We start from the raw sequence: 25,499 nt of genomic DNA, 5'->3' as shown, positions 1-25,499 counted from the left end.
ATTTGCTTGTGGGTAGCAGGGGAAGTAACTAAAAGTCAGTTGGGAGCTAAACAAGCAGCACTGATCCCTCTAGGATCCCTCCCCAACATACAGCACAACAACACAGTGAGGTGGATTGCCCCATCCTGTTAAATATCTAAGGCTCCTCTGCTTATTATGAAACAGGTGTGCAGAAACAAACAAAAAAAGGCCCAAATGAAAGAAAAGATCAAAGCTCCAGAAAAAATACAACTAAGCAAAAAAAAGACAGCAAACTTATCAGATGCACAATTCAAAACATTGGTAATCAGGATGCTCACAAAATTGGTTGACTATGGTCGCAAAATAGAGGAAAAAGTGAAGGTTATGCAAAGCGAAATAAAGGAAAATGTAGAGGGAACCAACAGTGACAGAAAGGAAACCAGGACTCAAATCAACAGTGTGGACCAGAAGGAAGAAATACACATTAACCAGAACAGAATGAAGAAACAAGAACATTAACCAGAAGAGAATGAATTCAAAAAAATGAGAGGCTGAGGAACCTCCGGGGCAATTTTAAAAGTTCCAACATCCAAATCATAGGGGTATCAGAAGGATAAAAGGAAGAGCAAGAAATTGAAAACTTATTTGAAAAAATAATGAAGGAAACTTCCTCAATCTGGCAAAGGAAACAGACTTCCAGGAAGTCCAAGAAGCTCAGAGAGTCCCAAAGAAGTTGAACCCAAGGAAGCATCGTCATAATTAGTTTACCCAAGATTAAAGATAAGGAGAGAATCTTTAAAGTAGCAAAAGAAAAGGAGATAGTTACCTAAAGGAGTTTTCATAAGACTATCAATTGATTTCTCAAAAGAGACCTTATAGGCAAGAAGGGGCTGGAAAGAAGTATTCCAAGGCATGAACCTCCATCCATAATTACTCTATCCAGGAAAGCTATCATTTATGAACAGCAAATCAAGTGCGTCCCAGATAAGGTCAAGTTCAAGAAGTTCATCATCACCAAGCCCTTAGTATATGAAATGTTAAAGGGAGTTATCTAAGAAAAAGAGTAATATAAAAACTTTGAACAGTAAAATGACAACAAACTCACAACTATCAACAACCGAACCTAAAAACAAAAACAAAAACAAAAATCAACTAAGCAAACAAATAGAACAGGTACAGAATCACAGAAATGTAGATCACATGGAGGGTTATCAGCAGAGAAGGGCGGAGAGGAATGGAGGAAAAGGTACAGGGTAATAAGTAGCATAAATGGTAGGTACAAAATGGACAGGGGGAGGTTAAGAATAGTATAGAAAATGCAGAAGCCAATGAACCTATATGTATGACCCACAGACGTGAACTAAGGTGGGGTAATGTGGGTGGGGAGGGGTACAGTGTGGAGCCAAGTAAATGGGGGAAAATGGGACAACTGTAATAGCATAATTGATAAAATATATTTTTTAAAAAAGAAGTCTTGAACCATATGACCCCTGACCACTTGCATTTTACGTGTCCTCATTACTGTGCCAAATCACATACAGGACCTTAAATCCAGCAATTAATCTGGCACCTGAACTTAGTTCTCTAAAAACAGCTCCCAAAACACACACACACAAAAAATCACAGTACACAATGTCCTTTTTCAGAATAAATACCTGTGTCTTAATAGTAATTATTAATAAAATCTTACACATGAAGAGCACACTATAATCTACAGAGTACTTTCATATACACAATAAGTTTAGAAACTGGCAGATGTAATGGAACATGAGTTACAGGCATATCTAAGGACATCGATAGGTGACAGTAGACACCTCCAGTCTCAAGGAACTTGATTTGTTTACCTCAGAGAAAATATTATCATGTTTTGTGTGCACCACTATGCACAAAAGGTTAGGAAGCACACTAGGATTTGTTAATTATCAACTGTCCAGATTGGGCCTGAAATCCCTTTTTCTGCCATGCCTACAAATGGATAACATAGAAAAAGTAACAGGGGGTGGGGGAGGAGGTACAGAAATGTGAGTCTTCAATGCATTTGACAGTATTTTTGCACTTTTTCACCCCTAAGACAATAGTGGATCACACTGCAATTGGTAGAGTCATAGAGTGAGGCCTCCAAGTTCACGCTGGACTCATTCTTAATTTCATTTGCATTCTGAGGCAACAGGATTTTCTTAAGGTAGAAAGAAAACCAAACCTAATCATCTATGACAAGGGTGTCAAATTCATTTTCAGCAGGGGCCACATCAGCCTTGAGGTTGCTTTCAAAGGGCCAAATGTAACTTTAGGACTGTATAAAATGTAACTACTCCTTAACTAGGGGCAAGGAGCTCAGCACTGCCACTGGGTAGAAACAAGGTGCCAGGCCGGATAAAAAAAGGTGGAGGGCCAGATTTGGCCTGCAGACCTTGTGTTTGTCACCTATGAATTATGAGAACAAAGTTGGCTATTAAGAGCTTATAACACACACTATGCGCTTACAAATATTTTTAATTTAATAAGTTAGTGGTATACTATAGATGTAGTTTTGGTTATAACAAGTATATCTGACTTCACGTGAAGGGAATATGGTAATACATTCAAAACATATTCTTATCTCTTCAGGGAAAATTGCATGGAGTATATAATCTGTCTTAGAAGATGGACACAGGGAGGTTTTTAAAATTAAAACATCAAATTCCTGTCTTTAGTAAGAATCAATATTCAAGAAAACACAGAGAGGTGAAGCTTTACTTAGCAGCCAAATATGGTGTCAAAAGTAAGGACTCTGGAATTGTCTCTTAACATATAATCTTGGGCAAATTATTTAATTTTTCTTATCTATAAAATGTATAAAACATAGACAACAACAGAACCTATATTCAAGGTCGTTGGGGATTAACTAAGCAAAGGTATGCAGTCTGCTTAGTATAAAGCCTGGCATGAAGTAAACATGAAATACATATTAATTACAGATTCTGCTATTATTCACTGGCTTTTCTGAAATCAAGCCTTAAACTTTAGGCATTCCTAGGCAAGGACTAAATCTGTATCATTAAGCAACATAATCCAGGATCTGACACACATCAGTTTCTTACTCAAGGGGCTAGTTGGGGGGCCAAGAAGCAAAATAGCTAACAATTTATGGGCAGCATTCAGTATTAACCAGCTGCTTCAGCTGATATGGGTAGAATATGGAAGAAATGGAGCTAGGGGAAAAATGCATTCCATTCAGGAAAGTCACACTGAGCCAAAGGATGGAACCCACAGCCAGACATGATCCTGAGGGCTGTGCCAGTGAGAGAGTGGTCTGCTTCTTCATGGCAGGCCAGGTCCCGCTTCCATCCTCCATCCATACTAAGTAGCTAACACCAGACAGAAGAACATATAATGCCACTTGGCATACATGCCTAATACTTAATGGAAAATGCAACTTTTTAAAGCTCCTACTTTAGGTGCAAACTGGAAAGGAGAGGTTACCTAAAAATCAGAAAAACACCAATGAGAAAGAAACTACCATGTCAGAATACAGGTAGCTGGCAAGAAGGTATGATTATTTTGAGGATCATAAAGTCTTACTGCTACAGATTACTGAAGGCCATATTATAAAGATTTTAGCTTAACATACATACCAGGTGTTTGAAAAATTAAGTGTGTCTATAGAAAAAGGTAAATTGGTGGATAAATAGATGTCTTCAAAGAATATTTTTAGATTGGTGCTAAAAATCTCTGAATCACATACTCGCACTACGTATAAAAAAAATAACGAGTAAAAAAGGAAACTTCCAACACATTACCAACAGACCATATATTACTTAAGTGTGCCTAACTCTACACAGAATTCTTCCGTCTTGCAAAGAGCATGATTTTGTGAACTGACACCAATATTAATCAAACATGGCATTGTATCAGATATTGTTAAATAGATACAGAAAGATTGTGGGAGTCCTTAAAATTTCCCCTACCCAATATATTTTTCAGTCAACAAATTCTTTTTACATTGGCATGCAACACACAAAAAAATTAAATTCAGATTGTGCCAAATTTAAAGTCACAGTACTCTATTATTCATTCTAGAAGGAGAAAAATATTTCCCCCTTTTAATTCTCACTTCTAAACCACAGTTCCTTTAACTTTTTTTTAAATATATTTTATTGATTATGCTATTACATTTGTCCCATTTCCCCCCCTTCTCTCCCCTCCACCCTGTACCCCCCTCCCACCCACATTTCCCCCTTTAGTTCATGTCCATGTGTCATACTTATGAGTTCTTTAGTTTCTACATTTCCCGTACTATTCTTGCCCTCCCCCTATCTATTTTCAACCTACATTCTATGCTACTTATTCTCTATACCTTTTCCCCCTCTCTCCTCCTCCCACCCTCCTGCTGCTAACCCTCCATGTACCCTCCATTTCTGTGGTTCTGTTCCTGTTCTAATTGTTTACTTAGTTTCTTTTGGTTTTGCTTTAGGTGTGGTTGTTAATAGTTGTGAGTTTGCTGTCCTTTTACTATACATGTCTTTTCTTTATCTTCTTTTCTTAGATAAGTCCCTTTAGCATTTCATAAAATAAGGGCTTGGTGATGATGAACTCCTTTAACTTGACCTTATCTGAGAAGCACTTTATCTTCTCTTCCATTCTAAATGAGAGCTTTGCTGGATAGAGCAATCTGGGATGTAGGTCCTTGTCTCTCATGACTTGGAATATTTCTTTCCAGCCCATTCTTGCCTGTAAGGTCTCTTTGGAGAAATCAGCTGACAGTCTGATGGGAACTCCTTTGTAGGTGACTGTCCCCTTACCTCTTGCTGCTTCTAGGATTCTCTCCTTCGTTTTTACCTTGGCTAATGTAATTATGATGTGCCTTGGTGTGTTTCTTCTTGGGTCCAACTTCTTTGGGGCTCTCTGAGCTTCTTGGATTTCTTGGAAGACTTTTCCCTTTGCCAGTTTGGGGAAGTTCTCCTTTATTATTTGTTCAAATACGTGCTCAATCTGTTGCTTTTCCCCTTCCAATTCTGGTACCCCTATAATTCAGATATTGGAACGTTTAAAGGTGTCTTGGATGCTCTTAATCTTTTCCTCAATTTTTTGAATTCTTATTTCATCATGCTTTCCTGCTTGGTTAATTCTATCTTCCTTCTGGTCCACTGTATTGTTTTGAGACTCATATTCCTTCCTTTCACTATTGGCTCTCCTCCGCGTGTCTTCCTGCATCTGTTTTATGGTAATCTGCATTCTTTCATCTAAATTTCGACCAAAATCAACCAGTTCCGTGAGCTTTCTGATCACCAGTGTTTTGAACTGCGCATCTGATAGACTGGCTAATTCTTGGTCGCTCAAAAGGATGAGTCCTGGGGGACTGATCTGCTCTGTTGAAAACATGGTTTTTTTTCCCCCTTGTCTCTCCTTTTTTTTATCCGGTCTGGTTGCTCTAGTTACGGTGGGGGGCGGAGCCTTAGGTGCTCACCGGGGCTGGGCACCCCAGTCGCTAGATTGTGACGTTATATGTGGGGGCGGGGTGGGGCGAGAGAAAACAATGGCGGTAGTTCCGTTCCTCTGGGCTCAGACCCTTGTCTGGGCTTCTGGGCCGTGAGCTCTGCCCTGGTCCACAATCGCTACCCCTCTGGGTCTGCCAGCCGCAGCTTGCGTACTCAGGGATCACCGCTGCCTTCTTGCGCGCCGGATGGCTTTTGCGCCGATTTCGCGCCAAACCTTCCCCCGACCTCCGCGCGCCGCCGACCCGAGCCAGCCCCGCGCCTGCCAGGCTCGTCTTTTCCTACCAGTCCGGATGAAAGCGTCTACTTCAACTTCTTGGCTGCCTGACTTCCATTCAGATAAATCCTCTGCCGGATCTGGGTGTTATTCTGATAGTAAATTATTGTTGTAAATTATTGGTTTTCTAATCTTGGTTGTGCGAGGAGGTACGGTGCATCCACCTATTCCTCCATCTTGCTGGAAGTCCCACAGTTCCTTTAACTCTTACCTCATTTTTGGAAGCTCAGTAATGATCACTGACAATAAAGTTGAAAAAAATAGTGGTTTCTTCACAATAGCAATAATTCACTGGCATATCCTGACACCAAATTCACAGACAAGATAAGGTGACAAAATAAAAACCAATGAAAAGTTCAAGTTTTAAGATGGAGACAAACCACCCTTCCTTCTCACCTATCAGAAATAAATATGTCTCTTTCTTCAGGGATATGCTATGACAAATGGACTATATTGCTTAGGACAATGCAAAAGACCAAGTGATAAAATTCCTCTAAAATAAAAAAAAGTGCTCTGTTACACTAACTAGTACACAGATTCATGACTAGTAATTTCACACAATACAGTAAAAGCAGACTAAATGCTTCTAAAAAGGGAAGACAAAACATTATGACAGTGTAGAAGAAAGTTTATTTTTTCAATATTCTTTTAGGAAAAGATCTACTTCTCATTGAAATGTACTAAAACTTAGGCAGATATTAAACTTTTGCCATTGTGAATTATTTTCAGTGGGGTTGTTTTTATATTAACTTCTGCAGCTAAATTTTTATTTTTTAACTCTATTACAAAGTTTATGTAGTCTAGATCATTCTCAGCTCAGGTCTAAAATCATTTTATGGTCTGGATCTGTGCTGTTCACTACAGTAGACACCAGTCACATGTAACTACTGAGCATGTAGAATGTGGCTTGTCCAAACTGATGGGCTATAAATGTAAAATATGCACCAGATTTCAAAGCCTTAATATCAAAAGAGAATGTATACTATCTCATTGATAAATTTTATATTGATTACATGCAGAAATAATATTTTTGGCCATTTAAAATATATTATTAAAACTAATTTCAATCCAAAGGCAACCTATAGAAAGGGAGAAAATATTTGCAAACAATTTATCTGCTTCTTTTGTTTAGTTTTTATTTCATAATCACAAACTTAACTCTGCAATCCAACTAGACTTGGAGGGGTAAAGAAAACATGGGACCCAATGAACTGCGGAGAGAGCAAAAAGATTATACAACAACATTCCGAGCAGATGGGGGTGAAGGGGTGCTCTTTGAGCTACAGAAGGAATAGTATGATGGTTAAGATAAAACACAAGTAAAATTTATTAAAGTTGTCCACAGTCAGTAATGGTGATCTTCTTGCCATTCCTGGGCCCATAGCACTCTATGGCTGTCCCACATGCTTGTCATCCAGACACTCGGTCTTGGCAGTGCAGATGAAACATTGGGAACCATTTGTGTTGGGTCCACCATTTGCCATGGACAAGATGCCAGGATGTGGGTGCTTCAGGATGAAATTCTCATCATTAAATTTCTCCCCATAGATGGACTTGCCACCTGTGCCATTGTGGTGTGTGAAGTCACCACCCTGGCACATAAATCCTGGAATAATTCTGTGAAAACAGAAAACTTTAAAACCAAATCCTTTCTTCCCGGTGCTCAGAGCATGAAAGTTTTCTGCTGTCTTTGGAACTCTGTTTGCAAACAGCTGGAAGGAGACATGGCCCAAGGGCTCGCCATCAGCAGCAATGTCAAAAAACACAGTGGGGTTGACCACGGCTGGGCGCGGGAAGATATGGGGTGGCAGTGGCATCTGCAAGGCCTAATAAGGGGTTAATATACATAATATACAGAGAATTCATACAACTCAGTAGAAAAAAAGGAAAAAACCCAAGTGACCCAATTAAAAACTAGGCAAATGATCTAAACCCAAAGAAGACATAAAAATGTCCAACAGGTACATGAAAAAGTACTCATCATCACTAATTATCAGGGAAATGCAAATTATAACCATAATGAGATCATCACCTCACACCTATTAGGATATCCATACCAAAAGGTAAGAGATAGCAAATGCTGGCAAAGAAATGGAGAAAACAGCCCTGACCACTGTGGTTCAGTTGTTTGGGAGTCATCCAGCAAAGCCTGTAGGGGTTGCCAGTTAATTCCCAATCAGGACACATGCCTGGGTTGCAGGACTGGTCACCAGTAGGGGAGCATATGAGAGGCAGCAGATCAATGGTTCTCTCACACATCAATGTTTTTCTCCCTCCCTCTCTCTAATAATAATAAATAAATAAAGCCTTAAAAAAAGAAATGGAGAAAGTAGGAATAAAAACTCATGTAGCCACTATGGAAAACAGCATGGAGGTTCCTCAAGGAATTACAAATAAAGTGAAGACTATGCAAAGTGAAATAAAGACAGACATACAGGGAACCAACAGTAAAGGGAAGGAACCCAGGATGCAAATCAACAATTTGGAGCAAAAGGAAGCCTAATAAACATCCAACCAGAACAGAATGAAGAAACAAGAATTCAAAAGAATAAGGAGAGGCTTAGCAACCTCTGGGACAACTTTAAATGTTCCAACATCTGAATCATAGGGGTGCTAGAAGGAGAAGAGGAAGAGCAAGAAATTGAAAACTCATTTGAGCAAATATTGAAGAAAAACTTCCTCAATCTGGCAAAGGAAACAGGTTTCTAGGAAGTCCAGGAAGCTCAGGAGAGTTATCAGTGGGGAGGTGGGGAAAAAGGTACAGGGAATAAGTAGCATAAATGGTAGATACAAAATAGACAGGGGGAGATTAAGAACAGGATAGGAAATGGAGAAGCCAAAGAACTTATATATGCAACCCACAGACATGAACTAAGATGGGTGGGGGATGCTGTTGGGAGGTAAGGTGCAGGAAGGAGGGAAATAAAGGGGAGGAAAAATGGAAAACTTTAATAGCATAATCAATAAAATGTATTTAAAATAAAATTAAAAATAAAAATTTTATTGAGATACTGTTCATATGATAAATTACCATATAATGTATACATTTACATACTTCTTTAGTATATTCACAGGGTAATGCAACCATCATAGAAATGTATCAATCATTTTAAACATTTGTCCCCCTAAAAGAACCCTTGTATCCAGAGGCTGTCACTACTCTCTCACTATTCAACTCTTCACCAGCCCTAAGCAACCAGTAATCTACTTTCTGTCTCTATATTTTTGCCTATACTGAACATTTCAAAAAAAATAAACTAAATAATATGTGGTCTTTTGTGACTTGCTTCCTTCACTTAGCATAATGGTTTTAAGGGGCATCTATGTTTGTAGTATTTATCAATACTTTATTACTTTTTATTGCCAAATATTATTCCACTATATGGATAGACCATTTTAATTATCCATTATTACTTGATGAACACCTGGGTTGATCCCACATTTGGTTATTAGGAATAATGTTACTATAAATATATAAAATTTCTGTGTGACTATGTTTTCATTTCTCTTGGATTTATACCTAATAGTGGAATCCTGGGTTATGTAATTTTTTTTTTAATTTTAAGGAAATGACAAAGTGACTACATCATTTTACCAGCAATGCAAGAGAAGGTTCTAATTTCTCCACATCCTCACCAATACTTACTGCCCATCTTTTTTTAATCATAGCCATCCTAATGGCTGTGAAATAGTATTTCACTGTGGTTTTGATTTTCATTTCCCTAATGACTAATGATGTTGAACATTATTTAATGTTTATTGGCAACTGTACACCTTCATTAATTTTTAATTAGGTTGTCTTTTTGTTGAGTTGTAAGAGTTCTTTATATATTTCAAATACATATCCTTTATCAGATATATAATTTGCAAAATTTTCTCCCATTCTGTGGGTTGTCTTTTACTTTTTTGATGGTATTGTTTGCAGTAGTAAAGTTTTTAGTTTTGATGCAGTCCAATTTATCTATTTTTTTTTCTTTCATCCCTTGTGCTTTTGGCATTATACCCAAGAAATCCTTGCCTAACTCCCAATCACAAAGATGTTTCCTTCTAAAAGTTTTATATTTTTACCTCTTACATTTGTATCTGTGATCCATTTTGAGTTAATTTTTGTCTATGTTGTAAAGCAGGGGTTCAACCTCACTCTTTTGCATGTGAATATCCAGCTGCGCAGCACCATTTGTTGAAAAAAAGCTATTCTTTCTCCTTTCAATTATCTGGGTAGTCTTGTCAGAAGTCAAATGACCATAAATATAAGGGTTATTTCTGGGCTCTTGATTCTATTCATCATTGACCTGTATGTCTCCTAGTTCTTGCTAGTCCAAATATGGATAGTCACCCGACTCTGTAAGGATGGTGTTTATTACACAATACAATGGGTTTAGTAGAGTTTCAAGGACCTAGTGTAGGACCCAGGACCCAGGACCCAGGACCCAGTTGTGATTTATGAGCCAAATGAAAAAGATTTTTGCTTGTGGTTTAGGGGAAACTTTCTAAATTATTATTATTTTTTAAATCAACAGATAAAGCAAAGATTAAAAACTAGAATGAAATAATCTACCAACCTAGCAAAATAAAAAGAGAGAAATAGAACTAAGACAGAACTGAAATAACAGTTACCAGGCAACCACAGCGGTAAGTAAATGGAACGATTATATTATGCAAGTTGATTTCATTCATCAGCATAAGTGTGTATGTTTAGATCCCAACTACTTCTTTAAAAAAATGGCTGAGGTGTTTACAAAATCAAATGTATAAAATTAGACAATTAAAATAACAGCAAACCAATAGATTCTTTTATCCTAATTTTCTTGAAGCCACAGTGCCCTTAGGGAATGGCCAGACATTTCCAGATTAATACGTGCAAAGGATTCACCAGCATCAAGTCCATTGGTCTAGAAGCAACAGATACATGGGGATATTTCTAATCTACAGCTAGGAACAGAATGTGTTATAGTCTTCAAAGGAAAATAAATATAGGAAGTTCTGGCCCTTACCTCCCCGCAAATCTGGTTTTTTTTTTTTTTTTTAAACAACAAAGGATAAAGAAAGTTAGAGTTTCTTTGTCCTTTGGTTCCTCCAAAGTAAGTCAGGTCTGTATATAATTATTGAGTTTCACATTCCTCCAGAAAGGGAAGAGATGTCAATGCATAAAGACTTGTAACAAACAAGAAACTCAGGTTAGGGGTGGAGGCAAAAGAGTACCTCTGCTGCTAACTAAAAAGATAAACAAAGAAATAATGTTTTGCTTTTAAAAACAGTAAGTCAATTTTAAGACAGAATAAGAGGTCTGATTTCCTATTCTAAGGCTACAATCACTAAACTGGAACTGTGGACAAATCCTCCAAGTTTTATCTTCTTCTTAGGCATGTTCTCAACTTGATAAGATTGACATAAAGAAACTGTGAAAATTAATTCAAAATATATCTGCTGAAGGACTGTATTTGCAAGAACACCCACCAAAAGGTTAATTAAGAGCTAATATGTACAGTACCAAGTTCTTTCCTTAGATAAAGAAAACCATAGTTCTTATGTGCTTTTGCACTCCAACCCCCACCTGAAGATATCCACTATCCTAAAATTTGTTATCATTCCTTGCTTCTCCATATATTACCAGATGATGTATTATCTAGATCTGCCTATTCTTAAAAACTTTATGAAAGTAGGATTTTTAATTCTTTTTTGATCCGTATAATATTCCTCCATGAAGATGAACGTAGTGAAACCTAATCTGATTTATGCTAAATAGTAATCCTTTTATGAATACACCAAATTTATTTATTGCTTTACAGTTGCTAACCCATTTGAGCTGTTTATATCTTTAGCTATTAAGAACAGTACTTTAAGTGTCCTTATATATTTCTCCTGGGCCATGAGTTGCAAGAGTTTCTCTAGGGTTACTTAGGAATCACTAAGTAAAGCCAAATTATTTTCAAAATTATTGTATCCAACTGTGGGACTGTTCCTACTGCTTTATATCATCTCTAACAATTGTTATTTTTGTTTTTCCTAGTCTAGTGAGTGGATGGTGAAGGACAAATAATTCCTCACTGTTTTAAATTGCATTTCCTTGATTACTAAAAAGGATGAGAATCTTCTCATATGTTCGCAGACCATTTGTTTCTGCTCCTGTGAAATAAATTAGTAAGTTTCCTATTTCCTTTTATATATTTTTTAAAAACTTGAATAGTTCTTTTATATTCTAGATAACAAACTTGGTCAGTATGTCGTCTCATGTTTGGCTTACCTTTTCACTATCTTTATGCAGTCATCTCTTTTTAGTAAACTTTTAATTGAACTATATATAACCTATATATAGAAATGTGAGCAAATTATCAGTGTAACCCACATACACAAAAGCAGTTTGGGGTTCTCAGTAATTTATTTATTTATTTATTTATTTATTTATTTATTTATTTATTTATTTATTTATTTATAGAGAGAGGAAGGGAGGGAGTAAGAGAGAGAGAGAATCAATGTGTGGTTGCCTCTCACATGGCCCCCACTGGGGACCTGGCCTGCAACCCAGGCATGTGCCCTGACTGGCAATCGAACCTGCGGCACTTTGGTTCACAGCCCGTGCTCAATCCACTGAGCTACACCAGCCAGGGCGGGTTCTCAGTAATTTTAAAGAATGTAAATAAGGGAAAGATCCAAGAGTCTGAGAACTGCTAAATCAGAAGTATGTGGTATCTTACTACCCTCTGTATCACTAATGCCTCCTATGTCCCATCTCTTCTTTCTCTGTACTAAATCCTGGGAAGTTGATCTATCTTCTGGTTTACTCTTCAACTCTATCCAATCTTTATCACTTTTCCACTGTGTTTTTCATTTATAGTTTTTTTTTTTAATTTCTAGAAGTTCTACTGAGACTGAGATCTTCCTTAACATTTTCCTCATCAATTTTGAGGTTCTCTTCATCATATATTTTAATCCCCCCTTTATTTCTTTAAACTACAGTCTTTACAGACTAATAGTTAGAGTTGTCTACCACTGTATAACAAACCACCCCCAAGCTTTGTGGATTAAACAACAATCACTTATTTTGCTTACAAATTTGCAATTTGTTCACGGCTCAGAAAGGACAGCTTATCTTTCCTCCACAAGGCATCACCTAGGGTAGCTTGACAGAAGGTTGGAGGATCCACTTCTAAGATGGCTTATTACAAGGCTGGCAAGTTAGTGCTGGTTGTCAGATGGGAGATTAGTTGGTACTGTGGGCCTGAGGCCTCAGTTCCTTTCCATGTGGTTTCTCCATGAACTGTATGGGACTATTTACAACATGGTAATGGGTTTATGGGATTATTCACAACATGGTAATGGGTTCCAAGAACAAGCAGCCCAAGAAAATACAAAAGAAAAGTGTAGCATTTGTATGGCTTAGCCTCAGAAATCACATAATACCATTTGTATCATATTCTTTTGGTCAAAGTAGTCACAAAGGCCTGCCTAAGTATAATGGAATAAGACAGAGACGCTATTTCTTGATGGTAGAAGAGCACGGTTCTAAAACAGCACATGGGTTGGGAAATATGGTTACAGCCATCTTTGGAAAACAATCTGCTACATCTATAAATCAGTTGCTTATTTTCTTGTGCAATTCACATTTCTTGCAACTTATCTATGAAGACTCTGTTAGGTTCTGTCTGTGTTTCAAATCAGAGATATGAATTTGATTCTCCCAGACACTGGGAATCACAACCAATTGGGAGTACTTTCAACTAAGGTATCAGCTTAGAGATTTTCAGGCCTCATAGGTAATATGAAATCTGGTTGCAAATCCATGTGAGTGCAGGCATCTGCACAGGCAGTTTCATGGGAGACTTTTTTCCCATCTCTTCATCCAGATCCAAGATATTAACAAACAAGTATCTGTATGCAGGGAATCTTTTATCCTACTTATCCACTGAGGAAGTCACCTTTCTGGTGCCAGTTTTATATGAGGCAGTCTCCAATATGACCTCCCACTCTGGTTGGACACTTCTTTTATTCTTGTCCCTCCCTTTTGTTCCATTGTGTAAGAAACCGTCGACATAAATACCATCTTCACTGCTTAGGGAAATCACACTTTCTAGCCCTTTCAAGGCCTTCAACTGCTTTTCTTACATGAGCTCCAGCATTTTACATATATTTTACATGTATTCACATATTTTCCCTTCATTTAAAAATGTTCTGACAAGAAGAAGCTTCTCTGCACATCCAATCTACCATATTACTGAAAAAGAATCACTCAACATTCACTTTAAGCTATTTCTCTTAACATACATTACAATTTTAGTATTATCTATATTTTCTTTTTTTTTCTTCCTGTGTCGGTCACACACATGCCTACTTTCTGCTTTGCTAAGAAAGAGGTGTTTAACTGTGTAACAATTCCTTTCCCACAGAGGAATGCCACAACTGCCACCATCAGAACAGCTGAGTGTTATCTATATTTTCAAAAGGCAGTTAAATAGCATATATCACTTGGATGGAAATAATTTGGGAAAATGTGTATAATTACTACCACTTCATATAAAGCAAATAATCTGTGGGGACATAAACTTATTAGACATACAAACTTTAGCCCTACGTTCTTCATATCTTTTAAATCCTATTGAGGTTTATACCCCTGGACATATTTTAAACATGGTTTAAAACCATACCACAACCTAAGGAAAAAGAAGTTTATTGATTTAAAGAAAAAGCAAATAAAAAAAACCTATTTCTAAGGTCAATGTCTTAAGGTTTAAAAAAATGGGGGCCAATGTCTTGTAAGAAGAGATCAATTCATTTTCTTCAGCAAAATGAAAATGAACTAAGTAGATTTAATATTCACATGCATTTTTGAAACAGATACTCTTACTGTAAATTACAGTCAAGACTCAAAAGAAGCAGGAACAACTCATGAAGAAAAGAAGACCTATAAGCCATGCAGATAGAGCCTTTCAGTGTTAGATCTCCCCACCATGCTGAGAGCTGTGGGCTACAAATTACCATATTCTCAAAAGATAACAGTCAAATTTATGTCCAGGTGAAATGGCTACTGCAACGTTAGTCAGCACAAGCAAGAGCCATAACAGCAAATCACTGAACAGACCACTTACTGTTTCTTCATCTTACGCAATAATGACCTTTCCAGCTCAGCCTTCTAAAATCACAGTGTTTATGAGACAAATCCACATGGAAGCAAATTCCAAAAGGTAATTTACCTTATAAACAGCAGGCATTTCCAGATTCCTCATCTTGGCTTCTACTCTCTCTGGGCCATAACAGAACTTGACAGAGGTTGGAATTTACTATGTATAAACTCTGTAGCCCAGATTAAGAAAGCTCAGCAAAAGGACACATTGGCACTAGCAAAATGGTCGCTTTGAGCACTGATTTGAGTTGCAACTTAGGATATCCACAGTTTTCAAAAATGTGTCTAAGACTGTTGAGATTAAACATCGAAAAAGTCACATGTCACACACAATCCCAAACACAGGTTTATGAGTCTTCTGAGATCATCCTCTTTATACCAAAAACATACCAAGGCCATTATTCAATGTGTGGTTTCTTTTCATAGTTAGAAAATTAAAAGAAATTAATAGCTTTAGATATAAAACTTAGATAGCTTTACTCTGAGGTATTGTCCTAGTTTGGATCTCTGTGTATAGAATCCAAAAGTACCGGTTACCAGACTCCCAAATTAGGACCTACAAAAAGTTCTTTTCATTCACTTTTCAATCTTGCTTCATATGAGGACTTCAAAAATATCTTTTGTAAGCATTGTATTAATGAAAGAGGCTGCAACAAACTCGACTCCTATTGTATAGTACTTTGCATATACCCTGTTGATAGAATTCATATATACTGTATTTCATCTCATACCTTATTGATAGGTCTTTTCCTAAGACTAAAATCAAAGAATTAGGCATCATAACAAGGTAAACAGTGAATATACAGGAAACATTTAGCATATGAAATATTATGAAGTTTAAAAAGGTTAAACCTGGAAAAGGAAAATGCTCAGTCTGAATTATAAGTAACCTAACGTATGCAGATTGGGGGCAAAGTTATATCCTACAGTTTTAGGCAAATATCAATCTAATCCATAATATAGTAATGAATTCTCCCATCTGAATAATAAGGATATTGATATAAATTATAGCCTAGAAATTAAATACTTGATCTTACTAGATGAGTACCCTTATAAATTAATAAGGCTTTGCTTCTCCATCTGGACATTAAAATGCTAGTCAGTACACAGGTTCAGTTATAACTTAATCTGTTTTGATCTGCTTTACATCAGTCTTTTGGCCTCCCTCCATTGCTCACCTACATCTTTGAAAGTATCTTTATATATGGCAAACAGAAATAAACAAGAAACTTAAGCTTGCATTTATTATTCTGAGAAAAATTATCTTTTTATAAAATTTGTGTTATTTATAGCAGTAATAAACATACATAAAGTGATGAAGCTATTGCTAAAAAATTAATTTTTATACTTTGGTAACACAGTATCTTAATTCAAAAAACAGGAATACAACTAATACCTATTCAATAAAGAGAATAATTACCAAAAAAAGGTGCTCGCCCTTGACAGTTCAGAAGGTTGTGGGTTTAATTCCAGGTCAAGGACATGCCTGGGTCATGTGTTTAGTTTCAGTCAAGGCATGTACGAGAGGCAACAGATCAATGCTCGACCTCTCCCTCCCCTTCCCCTCTCTCTAAAATCAGTTAAGTGTTTCTCAAATGAGGCCTTAAAAAAGTCTTCATTTCCCCCTGCATAGAAATGAACTACTTACTAGCATAAATCTCACTATTCATGTACTTCAGAAATACAGCCTTTAGGGAGAAAATATGTTTGTAATTTCAAAGATACCTATAACTGTCAAATCACATGACTAGGTCTGGGTTTCTACAGGCCTATAGAGCTCACTTCATTCAGTGGGAAGCACCCCTTAAGGCAATCAACCATTCTGGTAAAGAAAAAAGTAGTAACGTATTTGTTATATTTTGGATATATACCTTTTTCTTCTGTCTATGCTTCCTCCTTTCTCTGAAGAACAATTTTGAAGTTATAATCTAAACTTCTGGCCTTCAATATTAGGTAGATACTCCCAATGTCATTAACAGTGCAGAAAGAGAAAGAGCCTACACTTGGGGCAAAAAGAATGAAGTTGAAATCCTAACTCTACCACTAGTTTCTTATCTGTAGAACAACTACTTTAAATAAAGTTGGTATAAAGGTTAAAACATAAATCAACTAGAACAGTAGCTGACAGAACAGGTAACTAATAGATATCAGCTGTCCTTATGTTGTTGTTGTTGTTGTTGTTATTCTATGTATCCCTGATCAGGTTCCTACCCTGTTTTCTAGTAATTCCAAACTTACTTTCTTCAATCCCTCTAACCAACTTCAGATCCCTAATTTTCAACAGATAACCTGGTCTTGTGTTTGACAGAGAAAATGAAGAATTCCTTCACTTTCCTTGACATCTCTACTCATCTTATGCACCCAAACTTGCCTATCTTTTTCATCCCAAAAGAAACAGGTCTTTCCTCCAACCTCAAGCCAGTAATAAGTGCCTAGTAAATGTTAGTCACTAGCTATCCCCCCCCCATCCTCCTCTTCCTCAAATAAAAGGAATAGTAATTTTCAAATTCCACATTACAGGAGCTGACTGATGCAATTATGGAGAATAGCTGCTAGTTTTACTGAACTACTCTACTCTTCATCCTCAAAATTATTTAGTTGGCAATAAGGTCAAATTCTTAAAACATAACTACTGGTTTCAAACTCATAGAAACAGAAAGTAGAATGGTGTTTTGCCAAGGGCTGGAGGCTGGGGGCAGGGGGGTGGAAACCGGGAGTTTTTAAAAAGGGTATAAAGTTTCAGTTTTACAAGATGAAGAGTTCTAGGGGTTGGTTGCACAACAGTGTGAATGTACTTAACACAACTGTATACTTAAAAATGGTTAAGAGAGTAAGTTTTATGGGATGTGCTACAGTAACTGTACCACAATCCGAATACATACATACATGCATACATATGTACATACTAGTACTACAAGCTCAGAGCCACCCCAGCATGACCTCCACCAGCCTTTGCCCTTAATTCATTTTCTGTAACCCTATTTAAATGAGGGTTAAAAATCTGTTTGGTCATTTCAATTTGTTGAAAGAAATTCCTGGCCAGCGATAGATACTTATAAAACCTATGGTTTTATAAAAGATGGCCTGTTGTTCAGGTTCATTTGGGGCTAGGAATGACTATATTCTCAGAGATTACAAATACACATATCTGCTTTCCTCCACTCAGCAGAAATAAATGTTAAAATAATTCTTCAAAATACTACTTATACTCCCAATGGAATCTTCTGACATCTGCACATAGAATCCTTAGGACAGAGGTAGGCAAGAGAATAAACATGTGGTGGAAGCTCTCTTAGCATAACCTGCTCTAATGAAATCCATGTTATAGGGAAAATCTGACTTGAGATGTAAATATTTATAAAAACTATGGTTTAAAGGCCATTTATTTTAGGAGGAAAAATATGCAGTAAAACTAACACAGTAACAAGCTAAAATTCAGGGTGAGAATAGTAAATAAACCATTTCAACCAGAATAAGAGACCATTTCAACTAGAATAAGAAACCATTTCAACCAGAATAAGAAACTGCATTTTTAAGGGTTATTTTTTTTTAATGGTTAGTATTCACTCTTTACCTCAAGATGTTAAAGAATCATCACACAAAGAACGAAGTGTGTTGAACACATGCAAACTTTTGTTAACAAAGCTACATTTGGTCATATTCACCAAACTTAATCTGAAGTTTGGGTGGTACAACTCCCACTCACCTCACAGTATAGGCACAGAAGCACTGAACATTAACACTGTAAAGATCTTTGTAGTATCTTATTCTAAGAAGCATTGAGGGGATAAATAAACACTATCTACAGAACTTTCTAATATACCAACTTTAATATATAAGATATGATTATGATAATGATAATAGCCACAAACTATCAGAAGCTTTGGAGGGAAATTAAAAAACTATGTGGCCCTGGCTGGCATAGCTCAGTGGATTGAGCGCGGGCTGGGAACCAAAGTGTCCCAGGTTCGATTCCCAGCCAGGGTACATGCCTCGGTTGCAGGCCATAACCCCCGCAACTGCACATTGATGTTTCCTCTCCCTCTCTCTCCTCTCCCTCTCTCTCTCTCTCTCTCCTCTCTCTCTCTCTCTCTCCTCCTCTCTCTCTCTCTCTCTCTCCCTCTCTCTCTCTCTCTCTCTCTCTCTCTCTCCCTCTCTCTCTCTCTCTCTCTCTCTCTCTCTCCTCTCTCTCTCTCTCTCTCTCTCTCTCCCTTCCCTCTCTAAAAATAATAAATAAAATCATTTTAAAAAAGTTAGAAAAGCATGTTTAAATTAAAAAAAAAAACTATGTGAAATTTTTATGGAGAAAACTACCAACATTAGTAAAAGAACCAAAAAAGGAGCGGGGGCATATGCTTGCCCATTCATAGAAATACCTAGTATCAAAAGGTATACCATTTATGCATTTCACCTGGCTAGGTGGCTACATCAGTTAAGTTAGAAATATGCCAGATATGTCAAGGTGGTAGGCTCAATCCCTGGTCAGGACACATACAAGAATCAATCAATGAATGCATAAATAAGTGAAACAACAAATTTATGTTTCTCTCCCCAACTCCTCTTCCTCTCTCTCCAAAGGTCAATAAAATTTTAAAAAGCTCTGGCCAGGTAGTTCAGTAACCAACTTAACTATTGGGATGATACTGTAACCACAACATCATCCCAATATGCCAAGGTTGTGGTTTTTGTTCCCCAGTCAGGGTACAAACAAGCATCAACTAATGAATACATAAATCAGTGGAACAACAAACTGATGTCTCTTTCTCTCTCAAATCAGTAAAAAAAAAAAAAAAATTAAATATATTTTTAAAAAGACTTCATGTCTTCCTCCTTGCCCCTAAATAATCTACACTCTAGTCTCTCTCCCAAATAAAACTAAAATAAAAAAAAAAAGAATATTCTATATTGTGGGTAATAATGGCAAGGAGACATGATTGGAGTGGGGGTTGGGGAGGAGATATGAGGAAAACATGTCATCTTACCCAAGCAATTTACCATTTAAATACAAATGTCTAGTCAATAATGCCTGCCAGCAATACCTTTCCTTCACTATTTTTGCAAGTTCAAATGACCCTCAGAAAACCCGTTTCCATGCAATTCTCTGTATTTTACTTTTAAGACCAGCAAGGGCTTTTAAAATGCAAAGCAAACATTGGAAACAATGTAGACAAGTCAGAAACTAATTTAACATTGTAAATTTATAGTTCACCATACACTTATTTAAACGCTGCACAAATTTGCAACTTGGTATTCTGCCACTATGCTTCTTGAAAACAAGAAAAGTGTTGCTTATTCAATACCAATATAAGCTATCCTTCTAAGTCCCTAAAGATCAAGAACACAACAGTTCCCTGAGACCTCCAAGACCAAAATGATACAATATCAGAGTCTTAATAAAAGTTACAAAATTAAAAAGCTAAAGGCAACACAATTTTTCAATTAGTGTCCTGGGAAAGGGACTAAGTAAATTAAAATGAAAAATTAGACTTGACCCTTTAGAATTGTTAAATTCCTACTACTATGGGCTCTCAAATTAAAATTCCATATATTTTTGACACATGAAGTAGAATATGGCAGGGCAATTAGTAACTGTAAATCTTTAACCTAAGCAAGAGTTTCTTGACAATTCAACTCAAAAATGTAACTAGAAATACACCTAGGACTGAAGGTTTAAAACTTACTATAAAAACTGATTTGAGAAGCAATCACAATTTCTAAGAGTAATTTCTGGATCTCCTAATATTTTTATTAACCAGATCCAAAGCAGCTGAAATTTAAATTTCAGTTTGAGGACGGAGGCAAAAGACTTTTCCTCCCCTCTCTGAGAAGAAGTAATTGGAAAAATAGACATTCTGTGAGAAGGCAGTAAGATAGTGCATATTTTAATGGTGCAACAATGAAAAGAAAAGGCCATGACTGACTGAATACACTAACTATCCAAGTTTCCTGTCAGCAATACCACATGGTACTTACCAACACTAATTATCATAGTGATCCTGACTAGCCAATTACCAGCAGATCTGCACAAAGTCTACAATTCAGAGGTGAGAACTCTCCTGAATAAAAAACCTACTACAGAGGCTAAGTGTCTAGACAAAAGAAGAAGAAAACCTACCAACATTGGAGAGCTTCCCTCCCAAGTTCAGAGAATGAACGCCCCCTGCACCCCTCCCCCCACCTTTCAGAGAGAACTGGAAAAAAATGCTATGAATGAGGCCCAACGGTCAGAAGGCTAACCAAAATTAGATAGATCCCATACACAATAGCGAGTAAAACAACAAATATAAACTCACGGGCCTTCAGGATACATAGTCTGTGTACTACTATACTAAGGTATTAGACTATCTTATTGGCAGTGTATTAAAAAGTACATTTTTAAAAAAGAAAATTAATTTCACTTAGTCACTAGTTTCTTTGAGAATATAGAAAAGGACCTGTGAACTATATCCCTAAAATCAAATCAGGGACAATCTCTTTGACAGGGTCCCAATTCTTAAACATTAGTTTTTCTTTAAGGCTCTCTCTTCTTAGGCTTTTACTCAGTCACTCTTTCCAAACCTAGGTACGTCCAATCAAACAGTACAGTAACTTCCACATCTGTATCTCCAGGCTTTATGTTCCCAACCATCACCTCCTGAATACTACCCTATGTGCTCTAATACTTTCAAATCGGCCCATCCATACTTAAACTGATTATATTTTCTCAGCCTCTGCCAAAACTTCTCTACCCTGAATGCCCTTGTCACCTAAAAGCATTTTTTGGATAAAACACTAATTAATCTGTTTCCTTCCTAATTAATCCACTTACCAAAGGTCATCCGTCCACCTCTCAAAACCATTAATCCCTCACATTCCAAAATTTTTCTTTTATAATGAAAACAGTATCAGTTGTTGCTGTTTATTAGATAACTTTTCAGTAGGAGGCAGGCATTATTATGTCTGTTTCACAAATGAATTAAACCAAGCTTAAGGTTTATCTGAAAGAGAGACAATTAGGAAGTAGGAGACAAGGAGTTCATTAACAGATACTAACTCTTAACCACTATATAAAAATGCCTCATTATAGAATGTATTAAAAATTGAGGGAAGAAGGAAACCAGATATAATTTGATAACTAAGTTGTAATAACTTAGTTATTAATTCATCATACAGTTTCAGTCATGAAGCACAATAATTTTATGAGATACTCTCAAACACTAATAAAAGACCAAATCAAAAATCTATTTTGGTAGTTGCATATTGCTTAAATAATATAGTCAAATAGTATTTCACAATCTGCCTCCAACCTGCTTTTCAACTGTATCTCACAACATTCCCCAACTTTTTAGTACTGTGCACAATTAGACATTCTCATTCACTCTCCTAAGGCCAGGTCTGTGTTCAATTTTTTTTAATACAGCCTTCCCTGACTTCTTCAGGCAAAATTAATTCCTCCATCTTCTTGCTTCTATATTATTTCATTCCTAACTTATAGCACATACCATCTATGTGCATATATACATATATACACATATACATATATTATCAAATTTATTTTAAGACCTGAAAAGGGAAGTCATCTTTTATTTTCATATACAGATGGCCCTCAGTTTACAATGGTTCAACTTACGATTTTTTGACTTTACGATGCTGTGAAAGCAATGTACATTCAGTAGAAATCATACTTCAAATATATTGAATTTTGATCTTTCCCTGGGCTAGCGATATGTAGTACCATGCTCTCTCATGATGCTGGGCAGAGATGGTCAACTACAGTTCCCAGTCAGCCATCAATCATAAGAATAAACAGGCAATAAATACTGTATGGTGTACTGTGTTTCCAGTGTTTTGGGGATATTGTGTTCTGAACATATTCATGGTAGGCTAGGCTAAGCTATGACATTTGGTAAGTTAGGTGCATTAAATACACTTTTGACTTAGGATGTTTTCATCTTATGGGTTTACTGGATCTAACTCCATTATAAGTCAAGGAATATCTGTATTAAACACACATACAGAAATCTCATAAACTTGTGTATCTATAGGGAAAGGCATTTGTGTAGCAATTCTTAGTATTTCTATTCTTACTCTTCCTTTCTTACCTCTTCCTTTCTTACATTCCATATACTTCACAGTACTGAAGCCAAAGTAAAATACTTCCAAATGTAAAGTGGCATGGCAACTACACTACAGTTAGCATCATCCATGTAGCACCCAATTATATTAAATGTACAAATTGTTTCCTTTGTATTTAAAGTAGGGCTTTTCACTGTGCTTTAGGTAGTAAAAATGGATACCTTTGCCCAAAGACAGAAGTTAACAGGGTCAAGTAACTGGGATTCAAAAAGTATCACTAAGTGACCAAATGTAAACAACAATTTTTAGATCATTACTTCCTTTCCCCTCCTCGCATAACAGAAATGTTTTTCATAGACACAACTGATTTTTAAAAGACAAATAACAACATAACCCAATAACAACCAAACTATGCATACCATTTTCAAATAGTCTTTCTGCAACACCGCACATTCCTAAATATTTTAATTATAATGTCTGGTTTAACTTGAAAAAATTTTGGTTATTGCTGTTTAAGAAAAAAAAAAGGCACTGCAGACAGAATAAGTTTAGCCTTTTATGCTGAAACCCTGAAACCCAAAAATACAGGTTAATTTAGGTCCTAAAAGTAATTTTTCTCCTTTTACATATTCTGAGAAGTATATGGAAACAGAGATTTAAGAAAACACGATTATTCTTCTAGTGCAGTCCTAAAGCCAGAAGGGAAAAAAACCTTAAGTATCAGGAGGGGTAACAGAGAAGAAGAGAGGCTATAAAGACGTCAGCAGGCTGCTAGGCAAAGCCAGGTTGCCAAAGAAACCAAACAGTAAAGAATAAGAGGAAAAATCATTAGTGGGAAAACCTCTGAAACATCTTTATAGGAGCTCAATCCCTTGTCCCAAAAGACACACCGGGAAGAGACCACCAATTGAACGACAAAGGGAACCTGGAGCACACTAACTGCCAAGCAACTAACTGCCTTTTCTAAATTACATAGTCAGTATACATATATCGGTTAGATGACCTCAGATGAATTAGAAATCAATTATGAATCTTTTGACTGCTGAAACCCCAAATCTATGAGTGTGTGTATGTGTTATTTTAAGGAGCTTTTGTCAGCTTAGCATTTAAATAGATATAAATGGTACAGTATATTTAACAGATATAACATTTTTAAAAAACATTACTGTTTACAATATGACTTAAGTAAAGAAACTTAGCAAACCTGAAATATTTGTGAAATTAGCTAGCCTCCCTTCCTTCAGTCTTAAAGTTCAGTCTAAAATCATTTTGAATTGTCACAGCTTAGAAAGAAAAAATTAAAATTACAAAGTATTATTTGTAAGTAGTCAATAGTCACTAGTTTTGAAGAGTTTGAAATGAGCAAACCTATTTGAAATTCCCAAACTAAACCTTTGTTCTAAGACCACTAAACCAGGTTGTAGATAAGGAGACAGGGAATGAATAAGGAAAAAATATATACAAATAAAAAGAATGTTAATTTTATTTTCTCTGGAAAACAACATTTTAGACCAAAGTGCTTAAGACCCTGGTTTCTGAAGGCAGACTGACTGCTCTATGCCTTATTAGCTTGTGACCTAGAGAAAGTTGCTTGACCTTCTTCCTGTGCTTCAATTTCCTTACCTGATAAAGACAGTAGTAACACCTGACTCAGAGGTAGTTGTGAGGTTTAAATGAAATAATGACTAAAGAACTTAGAACAAAAAGTGATTGGTAATCATTAAATAAATCATCACAAAATCCCTTGAGATTACTATTTTTAACCTCTTCATCTTGACCACTGTGAACTATCCCCTTTAACATCATTGTCGAATTCAACTTCCTAAAAAGACTCAACAACTCCTTACATAGTCTGTCTAGAACCTGTGTTTACCCACACCAAACACAAACTTATGAGTCTGGCTTTCAAGGTCCTCTAAAAACTGCCCCCACACAATCTCTCCAATTACTGCCCCCAAAGAGTCAGTTTTAATCATGCTACTTTTCACTCAGCTTCACACAAAACACATTTTTGTTTCTGCCTCTACAGCAACTATAGTCTTTTTAAAAGGCCCTCTTTACAGGCACTTATTACCCCTACTTTCTACTTATGCAAATATTACCTACCCTTCCAGAAAACAGCTCAGATACTTTCAAGACTCTAATATTTTGATCCACAGTGATCACTCCTAATCCTCTCAACAACCTAGCTGCTGAGGACAAACATACTGTTCTCTAATTGTGCTAGTTCTAACTATACAAGGTAATAATCTCCTTCAGGGCAGAAACTGTATCTTTCCTCACATCATCCACAGTATCTAGCAAAATGCTGTGCACTTTGACAAGACTTTCACGCACGTGTTTTCAAAGTTAAAAATAAGGAACAAGTCCTGGCTGGCGTAGCTCTGTGGATTGAGCGCAGGCTGCGAACCAAAGTGTCGCGGGTTCCAAGCCAGGGTACATTCCTGGGTTGCAGGCCATAACCCCCAGCAACCACACATTGATGTTTCTCTCTCTCTCCCTCTCTCCTCTCTCTCTCCCTCCCTCTCTCCCTCCCCTCTCTCTCTAAAAATAAATAAATAAAAACTTAAAAAAATAGTTTAAAAAAAAGGAACAAAACTTTATACAATAAACA

At 36.6% G+C, this 25,499-nt stretch overlaps 1 protein-coding gene, 1 non-coding gene and 1 pseudogene across 9 annotated transcripts in view; all 3 read right to left on the bottom strand.

Annotated features, from left to right (window-relative positions):
• Nucleotides 1-25,499, bottom strand: part of SIK3 (SIK family kinase 3) — a 295,493-nt gene that overhangs the window by 151,270 nt on the left and 118,724 nt on the right. The window lies entirely within an intron of this gene.
• LOC114498774 lies at nt 6,836-7,974 on the bottom strand (annotated as a pseudogene).
• On the bottom strand, nt 14,017-14,146 carry LOC114501170. The gene has a single exon (XR_003684931.1). It is a non-coding gene; the product is annotated as a small nucleolar RNA SNORA41 (small nucleolar RNA).

Source organism: Phyllostomus discolor, chromosome 6 (assembly GCF_004126475.2).
Source record: "Phyllostomus discolor isolate MPI-MPIP mPhyDis1 chromosome 6, mPhyDis1.pri.v3, whole genome shotgun sequence".
Lineage (NCBI taxonomy): Eukaryota > Metazoa > Chordata > Mammalia > Chiroptera > Phyllostomidae > Phyllostomus > Phyllostomus discolor.
This window is presented reverse-complemented; position numbering and strand designations above follow the sequence as displayed.